At 39.4% G+C, this 18,160-nt stretch overlaps 1 long non-coding RNA gene and 1 other non-coding gene across 3 annotated transcripts in view; one reads left to right on the forward strand and one right to left on the reverse strand.

Moving 5' to 3' along the window:
• The window catches only part of LOC139036024 (uncharacterized), a 139,523-nt gene that overhangs the window by 29,905 nt on the left and 91,458 nt on the right, over positions 1–18,160 (forward strand). The gene's annotated exons all lie outside the window — the stretch shown is intronic.
• Positions 9,533–9,639, reverse strand: LOC139036158 (U6 spliceosomal RNA). The gene has a single exon (XR_011488890.1). It is a non-coding gene; the product is annotated as a U6 spliceosomal RNA (small nuclear RNA).

An 18,160-nucleotide genomic window follows, 5' to 3' on the forward strand; every position in this document is an offset into this window, starting at 1 on the left:
TAATGTAAGCACGCTGCAAGAGTCATGCCCAAAAGAAGTGTTGTGCCCTGGTTTCAGGATTCTGGGGCTTGGAAATCTGTGCACTGGGGACTGCTACTGTGACAGTCGGCAGCTGACTGGTAAATGTGGGAACTTGCTCAAGCCACTTAACTCTCAGTGCTGGGGTTGGTCTTTCACTTATAAAATGGGGTTGGGGTGTGTGTGCGTAGAGAGGTCTCTTTTGACTACAAAAGCATCTCTCACCATTCCCTCCCCACCTTTCTCCCTCCCTCCCTCTTTAAGCTCTGCTAGGACAAGGCCTTTTGTACTCTGATTAAATAAGAACATCCTGCAAGAGACCTGTTTTTTTTCAAGCAGCCTTAAGATCCAGTAATAGTCACTGACATTAATACTGTATTTTGATTTTGAAGAAAATATGTAAAGTTTTTGAAGAAAACAACCAGGTTTTAAGTCTCTGGAAATAAGGTAAATTACTTGAACCAGGTGATGTTTTGTAAAAGATAGATATAGATAGACATAAATGTAGATTTGTGGTTTATATCATATGTCCTAGAAAATTCAAGAGATTCAGAGAGTTCAAAAAATAAATGACATGTGCAAACCCACCATTCAGTTTCTACACACATGCCCACAAATATGTATATATGGATGGACAGCGAGAGAGAGAGAGAAATATTTTTGCTTCACAAAATTGATTGTGATGTTTTAGAGCTGATTTTTTTCCCCCTCAACAATCACTAAATCTCAGGCTAGTGAATTGTAATGGGGTCTTAAGGTGAAAAATAGAAATAAGGACCTTGAAAACACTTCTGTGTCCTGAGACCCTGTCTTAGAATCGTGAGGGAGTGGACCAGAATATAGACTAGAGACAGAACTATTAATTTTAGCAGGAAAGGGGACACATGTAAAAATTGGGCAAAGATTCTTCCTCACCCTCAAGTCCCAAAACTAAAAAAGAATTTTCAAATGAGTTCAGGGTATTGAAGGGTAGAAGGGGGCGAGTTGGGGGAGCTACCTTTTGGGTAGACCCAGTAACCTCCAAAGTGGGAGCCCTGCGCCCCATGACCAGCCTCCAGCCCTGGATAATTTTCCAGCAGGCAGGCCTGGGTGATCTGCACTTAAGGAAGCCGAAAATTCCCATTGTTCACGTGCTCTTGGAGGCTGCTCACGGTGGCTGCGCTTTGGTGTCACAACCCGTCGCCAGCATACAGTAGTGTAAAATGAAGCTTGTTTAAAGACTCTCTTTGATGAGTGAAGATCAAACGGCCTGGGGACCCCCGGTCTTAATCAGACTTGAGCCAGGATGGCATTTTCACAAATAGTCCGTTTGCTCGGCTTTGAGCAGACTTTGTGCTCAGCACATTCATCCGGCTGCGAGGCGAGTAATCTCGGCTGAAGCCCCTTGCCTGGTCACAAATCCGTTCACACTACAATAGCTGCTGTTAGTTTGCTATGTCAGTTCATGGGCAAATGAATATAGGGCCCTTCTGACTTAATTAAAGGGGGTGAGAGGAAAGGCGATGGAGAGGAAGATAAAAAGCTCCCGGCGCATTAGGCTCCCCTGTGTCTGGCCGCAAGTGGTAGAAAGCCGCTCTTCTGCTGCCCCCTGGTGGAAGATCCTTAGAAGTTCTTCATAGGGAAGCTACAAGCGATTTATTAATCACGCAATTTATTCTTGAGATTGATTCTCCAGGTCTAGTTATTTGCAAATTGTATACCTTCTTCATGGTTCAGCATATTTGAAGTTGAATAATCTCTTGTACTTCTTAATGTTCCACAAAATTCCTTGTTCACAGATTGATTTAAATTTTCAACAGATTAAAATGACAACTGGGATTCGAGACATAGGTTCTCAGTAAACGTTCGTTTTGTTTGACTGAAGAAGAAGGCGGATATATTGCACTCGTGGATAAAAATGTCAAGGTCTACAGATTGTTATAAATATTATAACAATTATAATATAGTAATACAATTATATTATAGTAACATCCTAGGTCAAATAAATCTTCAGAAAGGTCATACATATATAACTTCAGCGAGAATAAATTTTTAAAAGAATTATTTTTTCATCTATTGAATGAGAAAATATTAACCATTTTGGAGTTCCATGATAAAAAAAAGAAGATATAAACTTATAGGCTTATGTAAAATAACAGTTATATATCCTATTTAATACTTCCATTTCTTTAGAGTCAACATGTTATACAAGTAGAAAAAGAACAGAAAAATTAATAAAAGAACATGCTGGAATACAGCTCCTACATAATACATGTAACAGTTAAAATTAGTACCAGTAATGTTGTTGGAGAAGACTCTTGAGAGTCCCTTGGACTGCAAGGAGATCCAACCAGTCCATCCTAAAGGAGATCAGTCCTGATTGTTCATTGGAAGGACTGATGTTGAAGCTGAAACTCCAATATTTTGGCCACCTGATGCAAAGAGCTGTCTCATTTGAAAAGACCCTGATGTTGGGAAGGATTGAAGGCAGGAGGAGAAGGGGACAACAGAGGATGATATGGCTGGATGGCATCACCAACTCAATGGACATAAGTTTGGGTGAACTCCGGGAGTTGGTGATGCTGAAAGGGAGGCCTGGCGTGCTGCAGTTCATGGGGTCGCAGGGAGTTGGACACGACTGAGTGACTGAACAGAACTGAACTGAATGTATTGTTGTTAATTAACAGTTAATAATTCTAAACTGGAGAAGGAAATGAAAAATCCCACGGGCAGAGGAGCATGGCAGGATACAATCCAAATGGTCTCAGATTCAGGCACGACTGAGCAACTGAACACAACAACAACAAATTCTAAACTTCTCCCCAAGTTTCTTCTTATAACTCATTTTTCTTAAACACAAATCCTTGCAGGAAAAAGTGTTTTACTACCGGAATTTATTTTACTGCACACAGGATTCTGAAAGATACGCGCCAAACACTCTCTAAACATTCAATTTAAGAAATGCTTTAGTGGTATACTGAATTCTTAGCTATGTTGATACAAAGTATAAAATTGTACACTACTCAGTATTATAATCTAAAATATATTTACAACAATGACTTTGTGAAACATACTGACCTCAGTCAAGCTTTTCAAAATGTTGATTTGATTAGTCAGTTCAGTCGCTCATTGGTGTCTGACTTTTCGTGGCTCCATGGAGTGCAGCATGCCAGGCTTCCCTGTCTATCACCGACTCCTGGAGCTTGCTCAAATTCATGTCCATCAAGTCTGTGATGCCACCCAACCATCTCATCCTCTGTTGTCCCCTTCTCCTCCTGACTTCAATCTTTCCCTGCATCAGGGTCTTTTCCAGTGAATGAGCTCTTCCCATGATAGCTCAGTTAGTAAAGAATCTACCTGCAATGCAGGAGACCCTGGTGTGATTCCTGGTCAAAAAGATCTGCTGGAGAAGGGATCGGCTACCCACTCCACTTTTTTGGGCTTCCTTGGTGGTTCAGCTGGTAAAGAATCTGCCTATTATGTGGGAGACCCTGTTTGATCCCTGGGTTGCAAAGATCCCCTGGAGAAGGGAAAGGCTACCCATTCCAGTATTCTGGCCTCGAGAATTCCATCACTGTATAGTCAGAGACTCTCTAGAGTCTTCTCCAACACTATAGTTCAAAACTATCAATTCTTAAGCACTCAGCTTTCTTTGAAGTCCAACTCTCACATCCATACATGACTACTGGAAAAACCATAGCTTTGACCAGATGGACCTTTGTCAGCAAAGCAATGTCTCTGCTTTTTAATATGCTACTTAGCTTTGTCACAGCTTTTCTTCCAAGAAGCAAGCATCTTTTAATTTCATGACTGCAGTCATCATCTGCAGTTATTTTGGAGCCCAAGAAAATAAAGTCTCTCACTGTTTCCATCGTTTCTCCATCTATTTGCCATGAAGTGATGGGACAAGATGCCATAATCTTAGTTTTTTGAATGTCGAGTTTTAAGCCCGCTTTTTTATTCTCCTCTTTCACTTTCATCAAGAGGCTCTTTAGTTCCTGTGTGCTTTCTGCCATAAGGTTGGTGTCATCTGCGTATCTGAGGTTATTGATATTTCTCCTAGCTATCTTGATTCCAGCTTGTGCTTCATCCAGCCAGTATTTCACCTGATGTACTCTGCATATAAGTTAAATAAGCAGGGTGACAATATACAGCCTTGACATACTCCTTTCCTGATTTTGAACCAGTCTGTTGTTCCATGTCCAGTTCTAACTGTTGCTTCTTGACCCGAATACCAATTTCTCAGAAGGCAGGTCAGGTGGTCTGGTATTCCCATCACTTTAAGAATTTTCCGTAGTTTGTTGTGATCCACACAGTCAAAGAATTTAGTGTAGTCAGTGAAGAAGAAGTAAATGTTTTTCTGGAATTCTCTTGCTTTTTGTATGATCTAATAGATGTTGACAGTTTGATTTCTGATTCCTCTGCCTTTTCTAAATCCAGCTTGAACATCTGGAAGTTCTTTGTTTACATACTGTTGAAGCCTGGCTTGGAGAATTTTGAGCATTACTTTACTAGCGTGTGAGATGAGTGCAACTGTTTGGTAGTTTTAACATTCTTTGACATTGCCTTTCTTTGGGATTGGAATGAAAACTGACATTTTCCAGTGGCCATTGTGAGTTTTCCAAATTTGCTGGCATTTTGAGTGCAGCACTTTCACAGCATCATCTTTCAGGATTTGAAATAGCTCAACTGGAATTCCATCACTTCCACTAGCTTTGTTCATAGTGATGCTTTCTAAGGCCCACTTGACTTCACCCTCCAGGATGTCTGGCTCTAGGTGAGTGATCACACAATCATCGTTATCTGGGTCATTAAGATCTTTTTTGTATAGTTCTGTGTATTTTTGCCACCTGTTCTTAACATCTTCTGCTTCTGTTAGATCCTTACCATTTCTGTCCTTTATTGTGCCCATCTTTCCTTGGAATATTCCCTTGGTATCTCTAATTTTCTTAAAGAGATCTCTAGTCTTTCCCATTCTATTGTTTTCATCTATTTCTTTGCATTGTTCATGTAAGAAGGCTTTCTTGTCGCTCCCTGGTGTTTTTTGGAACTCTGAATTCAGATGGGTTTATCTTTGCTTTTGTCTTTCACCTTTCACTTCTCTTCTTTTCTCAGCTATTTCTAAGGCCTCCTCAGACAACCATTTTTCCTTTTTTCATTTCTTTTTCCTGGGGATTTTTTTTTTTTACTGCTTCCTGTACATTGTTATGAACCCTCCATCCATAGTTCTTCAAGCACGCTATTAGATCTAATCCCTTGAATCTATTTGTGACTTCCACTGTGTAATCATAAGGGATTTGATTAGGTTATACCCAAATGGCTTAATGGTTTTCCCTACTTTCTTCATTTAAGTATGAGTGAAGAAAGTAGGGAAAACCATTCATGATCTGAGCCACAGTCAGCTTCCAGTCTTGTTTTTGCTGACAGTATAGAGCTTCTCCATCTCTGACTCTAAGAATATAATCAGTCTGATTTCAGTATTAATCATCTGGTGATGTCCATGTGTAGAGTTGTCTCTTGTGTTGTTGGAAGACAGTGTTTTATGACCAGTGCGTTCTCTTGGCCAAGCTCTGTTAGTCTTTTCCATGCTTCATTTTGTACTCCAAGGCCAGCCTTGCCTGTTACTTCAGGTATCTCCTGACTTCCTACATTTGCATTCCTGTCCTCTATGATGAAAAGAACATCTTTTGGTGTTAATTCTAGAAGGTCCTGTAGGTCTTCTTAAAACCATTCAACTTCAGCCTCTTCAGCATTAGTGGGTAGGGCATAGACTTAGATTGATGTGATATTGAATATTTTGCCTTTGAAATGAACTGAGATCATTCTGTCATTTTTGAGACTTCACCCAAGTACTGCATTTCAAACTCCTATTGACTATGAGGGCTACTCCATTTCTAAGCAATTTTTGCCCACAGTAGTAGATATAATGGTCATCTTAATTAAATTAGATAAATATATTTCTATCCCACCATCTTGGCCCTCCCTACCACCCCTCTAGGTTGTCAAGGAGCCCCGAGTTGAGCTTCCTGTGTGATACAGCAACTTCTCACTAGCTACCTATTTTACACGTGGTCATATTTGTTTCAGGGCTACTCTCGCAATCCACCTTACTCTCTCCTTCCCCTGCTGTGTCCACAAATCTGTTCTCCATGTCTGCATCTCTATTCCTGCCCTTAAATAGGTTCATCAGTTCCATTTTTCTAGATTCCATATATGTGCTTTAATACATAATGTTTGTGTTTCTCTTTCTTACTTCACTCTGTAAAACAGGTTGTGGTTTCACCCACCTCACCAGAACTGACTCAAATGCATTCTTTATATGGCTGAGTGTATTCTATTGTGTGTATATATATATATATACCACAACTTTTTCCACTCATCTATCAATGAGCACCTAGGTTACTTCCATGTCCTAGCTATTTTAAATTGTGTTACAGTGATCATTGGGGTATATTTTTTTAACTTTTTCTTTAATTATGGTTTTCTCAGTGTATATGCTCATTCTTGGGCTTGCTGGACATATGGTAGTTTTATTTCTAGTTTTTATTTTTATTTATTTATTTATTTTTAAAGATTAGATTGGTTTTATTTACTTTTTTTCATTTATTTTTATTAGTTGGAGGCTAATTACAATATTGTAGTGGGTTTTGCCATACATTGACATGAATCAGCCATGGATTTACATGTATTCCCCATCCTGATCCCTCCTCCCGCCTCCCTCCCCATCCCATCCCTCTGGGTCTTCCCAGTGCACCAGCCCTGAGAACTTGTCTCATGCATCCAACCTGGGCTCGTGGTCTGTTTCACCCTTGATAATATACTTGTTTCAATGCTATTCTCTCAGAACATTCCACCCTTGCCTTCGCCCACTGAGTCCCAAAGTCTGTTCTGTACATCTGTGTCTCTTTTTCTGTTTTGCATATTGGGTTATTGTTACCATCTTTTTAAATTCCATATATATGTGTTAGTATACTGTATTGTTCTTTATCTTTCTGACTTACTTCACTCTGTATAATGGGCTCTAGTTTCATCCATCTCATTAGAACTGATTCAAATGAATTCTTTTTAATGGCTGAGTAATATTCCATGGTATATATGTACCACAGCTTCCTTATCCATTCATCTGCTGATGGGCATCTAGGTTGCTTCCATGTCCTGGCAATTATAAACAGTGCTGTGATGAACATTGGGGTGCACGTGTCTCTTTCAGATCTGGTTTCCTCAGTGTGTATGCCCAGAAGTGGGTTTGCTGGGTCATATGGCAGTTCTATTTCCAATTTTTTAAGAAATCTCCACACTGTTCTCCATAGCGACTGTACTAGTTGCATTCCCATCAACAGTGTAAGAGGGTTCCCTTTTCTCCGCACCCTCTCCAGCATTTCTTGCTTGTAGACATTTGGATAGCAGCCATCCTGACTGGCATGTAATGGTACCTCATTGTGGTTTTGATTTGCATTTCTCTGATAATGAGTGATGTTGAGCATCTTTCCATGTGTTTGTTAGCCATCTGTATGTCTTCTTTGGAGAAATGTCTGTTTAGTTCTTTGGCCCATTTTTTGATTGGGTCATTTATTTTTCTGGAGTTGAGCTGCAGGAGTTGCTTGTATATTTTTGAGATTAATCCTTTCTCTGTTGCTTTGTTTGCTATTATTTTCTCCCAATCTGCAGGCTGTCTTTTCACCTTGCTTATCGTTTCCTTTGTTGTGCAAAAGCTTTTAAGTTTAATTAGGTCCCATTTGTTTATTTTTGCTTTTATTTCCAATATTCTGGGAGGTGGGTCATAGAGGATTCTGCTGTGATTTATGTTGGAGAGTGTTTTGCCTATGTTCTCCTCTAGGAGTTTTATAGTTTCTGGTCTTACAGTTAGATCTTTAATCCATTTTGAGTTTATTTTTGTGTATGGTGTTAAAAGGTGTTCTGCTTTCATTCTTTTACAAGTGGTTGACCAGTTTTCCCAGCACCACTTGTTAAAGAGGTTGTCTGTTTTCCATTGTATATCCTTGCCTCCTTTGTCAAAGATAAGGTGTCCATAGGTGTGTGGGTTTATCTCTGGGCTTTCTATTTTGTTCCATTGATCTATATTTCTGTCTTTGTGTCAGTACCATACTGTCTTGATGACTGTGGCTTTGTAGTATAGTCTGAAGCAGGCAGGTTGATTCCTCCAGTTCCATTCTTCTTTCTCAAGATTACTTTGGCTATTTGAGGTTTTTTGTATTTCCATACAAATTGTGAAATTATTTGTTCTAGTTCTGTGAAAAATGCCGTTGGTAGCTTGATAGGGATTGCATTGAATCTATAGATTGCGTTGGGTAGTATAGCCATTTTCACAATATTGATTCTTCCAATCCATGAACACGGTATATTTCTCCATCTATTTGTGTCCTCTTTGATTTCTTTAAGCAGTGTTTTATCGTTTTCTATGTATAGGTCTTTCATTTCTTTAGGTAGATATACTCCTAAGTATTTTATTCTTTTTGTTGCAATGGTGAATGGTATTGTTTCCTTAATTTCTCTTTCTGTTTTCTCATTAGCATATAGGAATGCAAGGGATTTCTGTGTGTTAATTTTATATCCTGCAACTTTACTATATTCATTGATTAGCTCTAGTAATTTTCTGGTAGAGTCTTTAGGGTTTTCTATGTAGAGGATCATGTCATCTGCAAACAGCGAGTTTCACTTCTTCTTTTCCTATCTGGATTCCTTTTACTTCTTTTTCTGCTCTGATTGCTGTGGTCAAAACTTCCAAAGCTATGTTGAATAGTAGTGGTGAGAGTGGGCACCCTTGTCTTGTTCCTGATTTTAGGGGAAATGCTTTCAATTTTTCACCATTGAGGGTAATGCTTGCTGTGGGTTTGTCATATATAGCTTTTATTATGTTGAGGTATGTTCCTTCTATGCCTGCTTTCTGGAGAGTTTTAATCATAAATGGATGTTGAATTTTGTCAAAGGCTTTCTCTGCATCTATTGAGATAATCATATGGTTTTTATCTTTCAATTTGTTAATGTGGTGTATTACAATGATTGATTTGTGGATATTAAAGAATCCTTGCATTCTTGGGATAAAGCCCACTTGGTCATGGTGTATGGTTTTTTTAATATGTTGTTGGATTCTTTTTGCTAGAATTTTGTCATGGATTTTTGCATCTATGTTCATCAGTGATATTGGCCTGTAGTTTTCTTTTTTTTTTGTGGCATCTTTGTCTGGTTTTGGTATTAGGGTGATGGTGGGCTCATAGAATGAGTTTGGAAGTTTACCTTCTTCTGCAATTTTCTGGAAGAGTTTGAGTAAGATAGGTGTTAGCTCTTCTTTAAATTTTTGGTGGAATTCAGCTGTGAAGCCATCTGGTCCCGGGCTTTTGTTTGCTGGAAGATTTCTGATTACAGTTTCGATTTCCATGCTTGTGATGGGTCTGTTAAGATCTTCTATTTCTTCCTGGCTCAGTTTTAGAAAATTATACTTTTCTAAGAATTTGTCCATTTCTTCCAAGTTGTCCATTTTATTGGCATATAGCTGATGGTAGTAGTCTCTTATGATAAAAATATGGAACGCTTCATGAATTTGCATGTCATCATTGCGTAGGGGCCATGCTAATCTTCTCTGTATCGTTCCAATTTTAGTATATGTACTGCCGAAGCGAGCACTCCCTTTGTTTCTTGATGAGTCTGGCTAATGGCTTGTCAATTTTATTTACCTTTTGAAAAAAACAACTTTTAGCTTTGTTGATTTTTTCTATGGTCTCTTTTGTTTCTTTTGCATTTATTTCTGCCCTAATTTTTAAGATTACTTTCCTTCTACTAACCCTGGTGTTCTTCATTACTTCCTTCTCTAGGTTGCTTTAGGTGTAGAGTTAGATTATTTATTTGACTTTTTTCTTGTTTCTTGAGGTAAGCCTGTATTGCTATGAACCTTCCCCTTACCACTGCTTTTACAGTGTCCCATAGGTTTTGGGTTGTTGTGTTTTAATTTTCATTCATTTCTATGCATATTTTGATTTCTTTTTTGATTTCTTCTATAATTTGTTCATTTTTCAGAAGTGTGTTATTTAGTCTCCATATGTTTGAATTTTTAATCGTTTTTTTCCTGTAATTGAGATCTAATCTTACTGCATTGTGGTCAGAAAAGATGACTGTAATGATTTCAGTTTTTTTGAACTTACCAAGGCTAGATTTATGGCCCAGGATGTGATCTGTTCTGGAGAAGGTTCCATGTGCACTTGAGAAAAAAAGGTGAAATTGAATGTTTTGGGGTGAAATGTCCTATAGATATCAATTAGGTCTAGCTGGACCATTGTGTCATTTAAAGTTTGTGTTTCCTTGTCAATTTTCTGTTTAGTTGATCTGTCCATAGGTGTGAGTGGGGTATTAAAGTCTCCCACTATTATTGTGTTATTGTTAATTTCCCCCTTCATTCTTGTTAGCATTTGCCTTACATATTGCAGTGCTCATATGTTGGGTGCATATATTTATGATTGTTATATCTTCTTCTTCGATTGATCCTTTGATCATTATGTAGTGTCCTTCTTAGTCTCTTTTCACAGACTTTATTTTGAAGTCTATTTTATCTGATATAACTATTGCGACTCCTGCTTTCTTTTGGTCTCCATTTGTGTGGAATATTTTTTTCCAGCCCTTCACTTTCAGTCTGTATGTGTCCCTTGCTTTGAGGTGGGTCTCTTGTAGACAGCATATATAGGGGTCTTGCTTTTGTACCCATTCAGCCAGTCTTTGTCTTGTGGTTGGGGCATTCAACCCATTTACATTTAAGGTAATTATTGATAGGTATGGTCCCATTGCCATTTACTTTGTTGTTTTAAGTTCGCGTTTATACCACCTTTCTGTGTTTCCTGTCTAGAGAAGATCCTTTAGCATTTGTTGAAGAGCTGGTTTGGTGGTGCTGAATTCTCTCAGCTTTTGCTTGTCTGTAAAGCTTTTGAATTCTCCTTCATATCTGAATGAAATCCTTGCTGTGTACAGTAATTTGGGTTGTAGGTTATTCTCTTTCATAACTTTAAGTATGTCCTGCCTTTCCCTTCTGGCCTGAAGAGTTTCTATTGAAACATCAGCTGTTATCCTTATGGGAATCCCCTTGTGTGTTATTTGTTGTTTCTCTCTTGCTGCTTTTAATATTTGTTCTTTGTGTTTGATCTTTGTTAATTTGATTAATATGTGTCTTGGGGTGTTTCACCTTGGGTTTATTCTGTTTGGGACTCTCTGGGTTTCTTGGACTTGGGTGGCTATTTCCTTCCCCATTTTGGGGAAGTTTTCAGCAATTATCTCCTCGAGTAACTTCTCATGGCCTTTCTTTTTGTCTTCTTCTTCTGGGACTCCTATGATTAGAATGTTGGGGCGTTTCACATTGTCCTAGAGGTCCCTGAGATTGTCCTCATTTCTTTTAATTCTTGTTCCTTTTTTCCTCTCTGCTTCATTTATTTCCACCATTTTATCTTCTACCTCACTTATCCTATCTTCTGCCTCCGTTATTCTACTGTTGGTTCCCTCCAGAATGTTTTTGATCTCATTTATTGCATTATTCATTTTTAGTTGACTCTTTTTTATTTCTTTTACGTCCTTGTTAAACATTTCTTGCATCTTCTCAATCCTTGTCTCCAGGTTATTTATCTGTAACTCCATTTTGTTTTCAAGATTTTGAATCATTTTTATTATCATTATTCTAAATTCTTTTTCAGGTAGGTTCCCTAGCTCCTCCTCTTTTGTTTGGCTTGGTGGGCATTTTTCATGTTCCTTTACCTGCTGGGTATTTCTCTGCCTTTTCATCTTATTTAGATTGCTGGGTTTGGGGTGGCCTTTTTGTATTCTGGTAGTCTGTGGTTCCTTTTTATTGTGGATGTTTCTCCCAGTGGGTGGGGCTGGGTGTTTGGCTTGTCGAGGTATGCTGGTTAGAGAAGCTTGTGTAGGTGCTCTGGTGGGTGGAGCTGGATTTCTTCTCTCTGGAGTGCACTGGAGTGTCCAGTAGTGAGTTTTGAGATGGGCCTATGGGTTTGGTGTGTCTTTGGGCAGCCTGTATATTGATGCTAAAGGCTATATTCCTGCGTTGCTGGAGAATTTGCGTGGTATGTCTTGCTCTGGAATTTATTGGTTCTTGGGTGGTGGTTGGTTTCAGTGTAGGTATGGAGGCTTTTGGATGATCTCTTATTAATTAATGTTCCCTGTAGTCAGGAGTTCTCTGGTGTTCTCTGGTTTTGAGCTTAAGCCTCTTGCCTCTGGGTTTCAGTATTCTGAAACTTTCAGTAGCCTCAAGACTTCTCCCTCCATACAGCACTGATAATAAAACTTCTAGGATAATGGTGAAAGGATTCTCCACAGTGAGGGGCACCCAGAGAGGTTCACAGAGTTAAAAGAAGAAGAGGAGAGGGAGGAAGGAGATAGATGTGAGCAGGAGAAAAAGGGGGATTCAAGAGAGGAGAGACAGATCTAGGTTTTACTCTGTTCACTAAGTGTTCTCCATGCAGCCCAGAATACCCACAGAGATTCACAGAATTGGATTGGGAAGAGAAGAGGGAGGGAGGAAATAGAGGTGATCTGGGGGAGAAAAAGGAGAATCTAAAGGGGCAGAGAGTGATGAAACCAGTAATCACACTCCTGAGTAAAAATGGGTACTGAAGGTTGGATTCTTAAATGTCCAAAATTGATATTAAATACTGAAAAGCAAAGGTTAAAAATCTAGAGTAGAGGTTAGACTCTTAAAAATACAATAGTAAAAAACCACAAAAACACAAAAAAATTTAAGAAAAATATATGGTATATATATAGTATATATATTATATTATTAATATATCAATATTAATATATTATATTTTATAATTGTATAATATTATATTAATGTTAATATATTATATATATATATATAACATAATAATATATATATAAGAAATATATATATCACTTTAAAAATAGGGTCTTTTTTTTTTTGCCAGGTTATAGTGTGTTATAAAAATTAAAATTAAGGAGTAATAGAGGACTTAAAAAAAAAGAAAAAGTAAAAAAAAAAGAGAAAAAAAATTTTTTTTAATTAAAAATAAAAAAAATAGTAGTAAAAATATATCTAGGAATTTCTCTGGAGCTGTTGTGGGCAGTGTGGGTTCGGTTCAATTTAAATAGTTCCTTATTCAAGCTTATACTTCTCGCTATCTATAGGCCCCTTCTGGTGTAGTCGGTGCTAACTACAGGGATTTTAATCTGTTGCACTGGTCACTTCTGAAGCGGTTCCCTTTGTTTCTTTGGCTTCTGTTTGCAGGTCTCTACAGTGTCTAATTTCCGCCCTGACACAAGTGGGCGGAGGTGGTCTCTTGTTCAGGTTCGCTTGTTCAGTCGCACTGTGCGGAGGGAGGGGCGCTGCAGACAAACTTTACTGGCGTGTGTGGGGAGAGCTCGCGGTTTTTCGGCTACCCTGGGTTTGCCCCCGCTCACGGGTATGTGCTCTCCCGGTCTACACTACTCAGGCTCCCGGCTGCTCTCCAGGGAGCGGGCCCTGCGTGGGTGGACTCCCCAGGCCTAAGCCGCTCAGGTTCAGGTTTTCAGGTACTCCACAAAGGCCCAGTTGGTTGGGCCTGCATTTTGTGCCTTCCCCGGTCGGAGCAGCTCAGGCCACCAGGAGCTTGACGGGCGCACTCTCCCCGGGTGCAGCGCGCCTTCTCCCCTCATTGGTCCCCGCCTCAGTTTCCGTGCGCCTTGTGTCAGTTCTGGGGAGCTGGACTCTAGCTGCGACCCTCCCGACGGATGTCGACCATCCAGAATCGCAAGGAAGTCTTTGGTTAGAAGCTGGAGACCTGTTTGCAGTTTTGTAGGGGAATGCCGTCTCTGGGGCCGAGTTTGCCCCTTTCCCCTCCCCCCTGCCTCCAGCCTCCTGCGGGGGATGGGCCGGTCTGCCGCGGCTAGCTCTTCTCTGGTATTTGCTCAGTCCTTCGTTCTGGGAACCGGCGGGTAGTGCCTAAGTTTAGGGCTTTTCCCAACTTAATTCTCTCTCTCTTGCTATCCCCCAGTTTAAGTTGCTATCTCACGTTAGCTCCCTCCGATTGCCCTCAGGGCACTCAGGCCCGTCCTTACCCTAAGCAATGCTGCCAGCTCCTCTCCGTTCCACCCCCACTTGCTGGTGGCAGATGCGAGCGTCTGGGGTACTTTTCTGCTGGGAGTTGCTTTTAGGCATGTAATCTGTGGGTTTTATTTATTTTTCCTCCCAGTTAGGTTGCCCTCCGAGATTCGAAAACTTCCCCCAGACCCACCAGTGAGAGGGTTTCCTGGTGTTTGGAAACTTCCTCTATTAAGACTCCCTTCCCGGGACGGATCTCCGTCCCTAACTCTATTGTCTCTCTTTTTATCTTTTATATTTTGTCCTACCTCCTTTAGAAGACAATGGGCTGCTTTTCTGGGTGTCTGATAGCCTCTGCTAGTGATCAGAAGTAGTTTTGTGGAGTTTGCTCAGCGTTCAAATGTTCTTTTGATGAATTTGTATGGGAGAAAGTGGTCCTATTCCTCTGCCATCTTAGTTCCCTCCTGTATTTCTAGTTTTTAAGGGAATCTCCATACTGTTCTCCATGGGCTTCCTTGGTAGCTCAGCTGGTAAAGAATCCTCCTGCAATGCAGGAGACCTGGGTTCAATGCATGGGTTGGAGAGAACCCCTGGAGAAGGAAACAGCTACCCACTCCAGTATTCTAGCCTAGAGAGTTCCATGGACTGTGTAGTCCGTGGGGTCACAAAGAGTCAGACACGACTGAGTGACTTTCAGTTCAGGTACTGTTCTCCATAGTGCTATATCAATTTACATTCCCACCAACAGTGCAGGAGAGTTCCCTTTTTTCCACATCCTCTCCAGCATTTGTTGTGTGTAGATTTTTTGATGATGGCAATTCTGACTTGTGTGAGATGATAATCTCATCATAGTTTTGATTTGCATTTCTCTAATAATGAGCAAAATTGAGCATTTTTTCCTGTGTTTATTATCCATGTGTGTATCTTGTTTGGATATGTGTCTGTTTAGGTCTTCTGCACATTTATTGATTGGGTTGTTTGATTTTTGATACTGAGTTGTAAGAACTGTTTGTATAATTTGTAGATGAATCCCTTGTCTGTTGGTTCATTAGCAAATATTTTCTTCCATTCTGAGAATTCCTTTCTTATGGTTTCCTTTGCTGTGCAAAAACTTTTAAGTTTAATTTGGTCTTGTTTATTTATTTTTGTTTTTATCTTCATTACTCCAGGAGGTGGACTAAAAAAGAAGTTGCTGTGATTTATGTCTGAGAGGGTTCTACCTATTTTTTCTCTAAATGTTTTATAATATCCAGCCTTACGATTAGGTCTTCAGATGATTTTATTTTTGTGTATGGTATTAGGGAGTATTGTAATTACACTCTTTTCCATGTAGCTAAATTTTCCCACCACTATTTATTGAAGAGATGGTCTTTTCTCCACTGTATATTCTTTTCCCTCCTTTGCCATGGTATGTGGATTTATTTCTAGACTTTCTATTCTGTTCCATTGATATAAATTTTTGTTTTTGTGTCAGCATCATCTCGTTTTTATTACTGTAGCTTTGTAGTATAGTCTGCAGTCAGAGAGCCTGATTTCTCCAGCATTTTTCTTTCTCAGGAGTACTTTGGCTATATGGGGCCTTTTGTGTTGCCATACAAATTGTACATTTAAAAAAATCTATGTCTGAAAAATCTCACACCACTCTAATAGCAGAAAGTAAAGAGGAATTGAAGAGCCTCTTGATGAGAGTGAAAGAGGAGAATGAAAAAGCAGGCTTAAAACTCAACATTCAAAAAACTAAGATCATGGCGTCTGATCCCATCACTTCACAGCAAATAAAAGGGGAAAAATTGTAAGCAGTGACAGATTTTATTTTCTTGGGCTCCAAAATCACTGCAGACAGTGACTGCAGCCATGAAATTAAAAGATGCTTGCTTCTTGGGGGAAAAAAGCTATGACAAACCTAGACATCTTATTAAAGAGCAGAGACATCACTTTGCTGACAAAGGTCCATCTAGCCGAAGCTATGGTTTTTCCAGTAGTCACATGTGGAAGTGAGAGTTGGAACATAAAGAAGGCTGAGTGCCAAAGAATTGATGCTTCTGAATTGAGGTGCTAGAGAAGACTCTTGAGGGCCCCTTGGACTGCAAGGAGGTGAAACCAATTAATCCTAAAGGAAATCAACCCTGAATATTCACTGGAAGGACTAATGCTGAAGCTGAAGCTCCAATACCTTGGCCACCTGATGCAGAGTTGACTTTATTGGAAAAGACCCTGATGCTGGGAAATATTGAAAGCAAAAGGAGAAGAGGAATGGTTGGATAACATCACCAACTCAATGGATATGAATTTGAGAAAACTCCAGGAGATAGTGAAGGACAGGGAAGCTTGGTGTGCTGCAGTCCAGGGGGTTGCAAAGAGTCCAGCTCAACTTAGAGACTAAACAGCAACCAAAACAGTGGTTTTATAGGAATCGTGTTGAAACTGTAGATTGCTTTGGATAATGTAGTCATTTTCAGAATACTGATTCTTTGAATCCAAGAATATAGTATATATCCCATTGTTTCTGTCTTATTTAATTTCTTTCATCAGTATCTTATGTTTTCTGAGTACACATCTTTTGCCTTCTTAGGTAGGTCTATTCCTAGGTATTTTGTTCTTTCTGATGCAAATGTAAATGGGATTGTTTCCCTTATTTCTCTTTCATTGCTAGTGGATAGGAATGCAAGAGATTTCTGTGTATTAATTTTGTAACCTGTAAAGCTGAAATTAATATTGCCAGGAAAAATATCAATAACCCCAGATGTGCAGATGACACCACACTTATGGCCGAAAGTGAAGAAGAACTAAAGAACCTCTTGATGAAAGTGAAAGAGGAGAGTGAAAAAGTTGGCTTAAAACTCAACATTCAGAAAACTAAGATCATGGCAAATAGGTGGGAAACAGTGGAAACAGTGAGAGATTTTACATTTTGGGCTCCAAAATCACTGCAGATGGTGACTGCAGCCATGAAATAAAAAGATGCTTACTCCTTGGGAGAAAAGTTATGCCCCAACTAGAAAGTATATTAAAAAACAAGAGACATTACCTTGCCAACAAAGTCCATCTAGTCAAAGCTATGGTTTTTCCGGTAGTCATGTATGGATGTGAGAGTTGGACCATAAAGAAAGTTGAGTGCTGAAGAATTGGGGTCCATGGGGTCACAAAGAGTCAGACATGACTGAGTGACTAACAACAACAACAACTCTGCATACAAGTTAAATAAGCAGAGTGACAGTATGCAGCCTGTCATACCTTGACATACTCCTTTCTCAATTTTGAACCAGATCATTGTTTCATGTCTGGTTCTAACTGTTGCTTCTTGACCTACAGACAGATTTCTTAGGAGGCAGGTAAGGTGGTCTGGTATTCCTACATGTTTAAAAACTTTTCCACAGTTTGTTGTGATCCACACAGTCAAAGGTTTTAGCATAGCTGATGAAGCAGAAGTAGATGGTTTTATGGAATTGCCTTGCTTTCTCTATGAACTAGTGGATATTGCCAATTTGATCTGTGGTTCCTCTGCCATTTCTAAATCCAGCTTGTACATCTATAAGTTCTCAGTTCACATACTGTTGAAGCCTTGCTTGAAGGATTTTGAGCATTACCTTGCTAGCATGTGAAATGAGTGCAATTGTGCAATAGTTTGAACGTTGGCAGTGCCCTTATTTGAGATTGGAATGAAAACTGAACTTTTCCAGTCCTGTGGCCATTGCTGAGTTTTCCAAATTCACTGGCATATTGAGTGCAGCACTTTCACAGCATCACCTTTTATGATTTGAAATAGTTCAACTGGAAATCCATCTCCTCCATTAGCTTTGTCCATAGTAATTCTTCCTTAGGCCTACTTGATTACACACTCCAGGATGTCTGGCTCTAGGTGAGTGATCATACCATTGTGGTTATCGGGTCATTAAGACTTTTTCTTGTGTACAGTTCTGTGTATTTTTGCCACTTGCTCTTAATATCTTCTGCTTCTGTTAAGTCTGTATCATTTCTGTCCTTTATTGTGCCCATCTTTGCATGGAATGTTCCTTTGATATCTCTGATTTTCTTGAAGAGATCTCTAGTCTTTCCCATTCTATTGTTTTTGTCTGTTTCTTTGCATTGTTCACTTAAGAAGGCTTTCTTGTCTCT

Source organism: Odocoileus virginianus, chromosome 7 (assembly GCF_023699985.2).
Source record: "Odocoileus virginianus isolate 20LAN1187 ecotype Illinois chromosome 7, Ovbor_1.2, whole genome shotgun sequence".
In the NCBI taxonomy this organism is placed as follows: domain Eukaryota; kingdom Metazoa; phylum Chordata; class Mammalia; order Artiodactyla; family Cervidae; genus Odocoileus; species Odocoileus virginianus.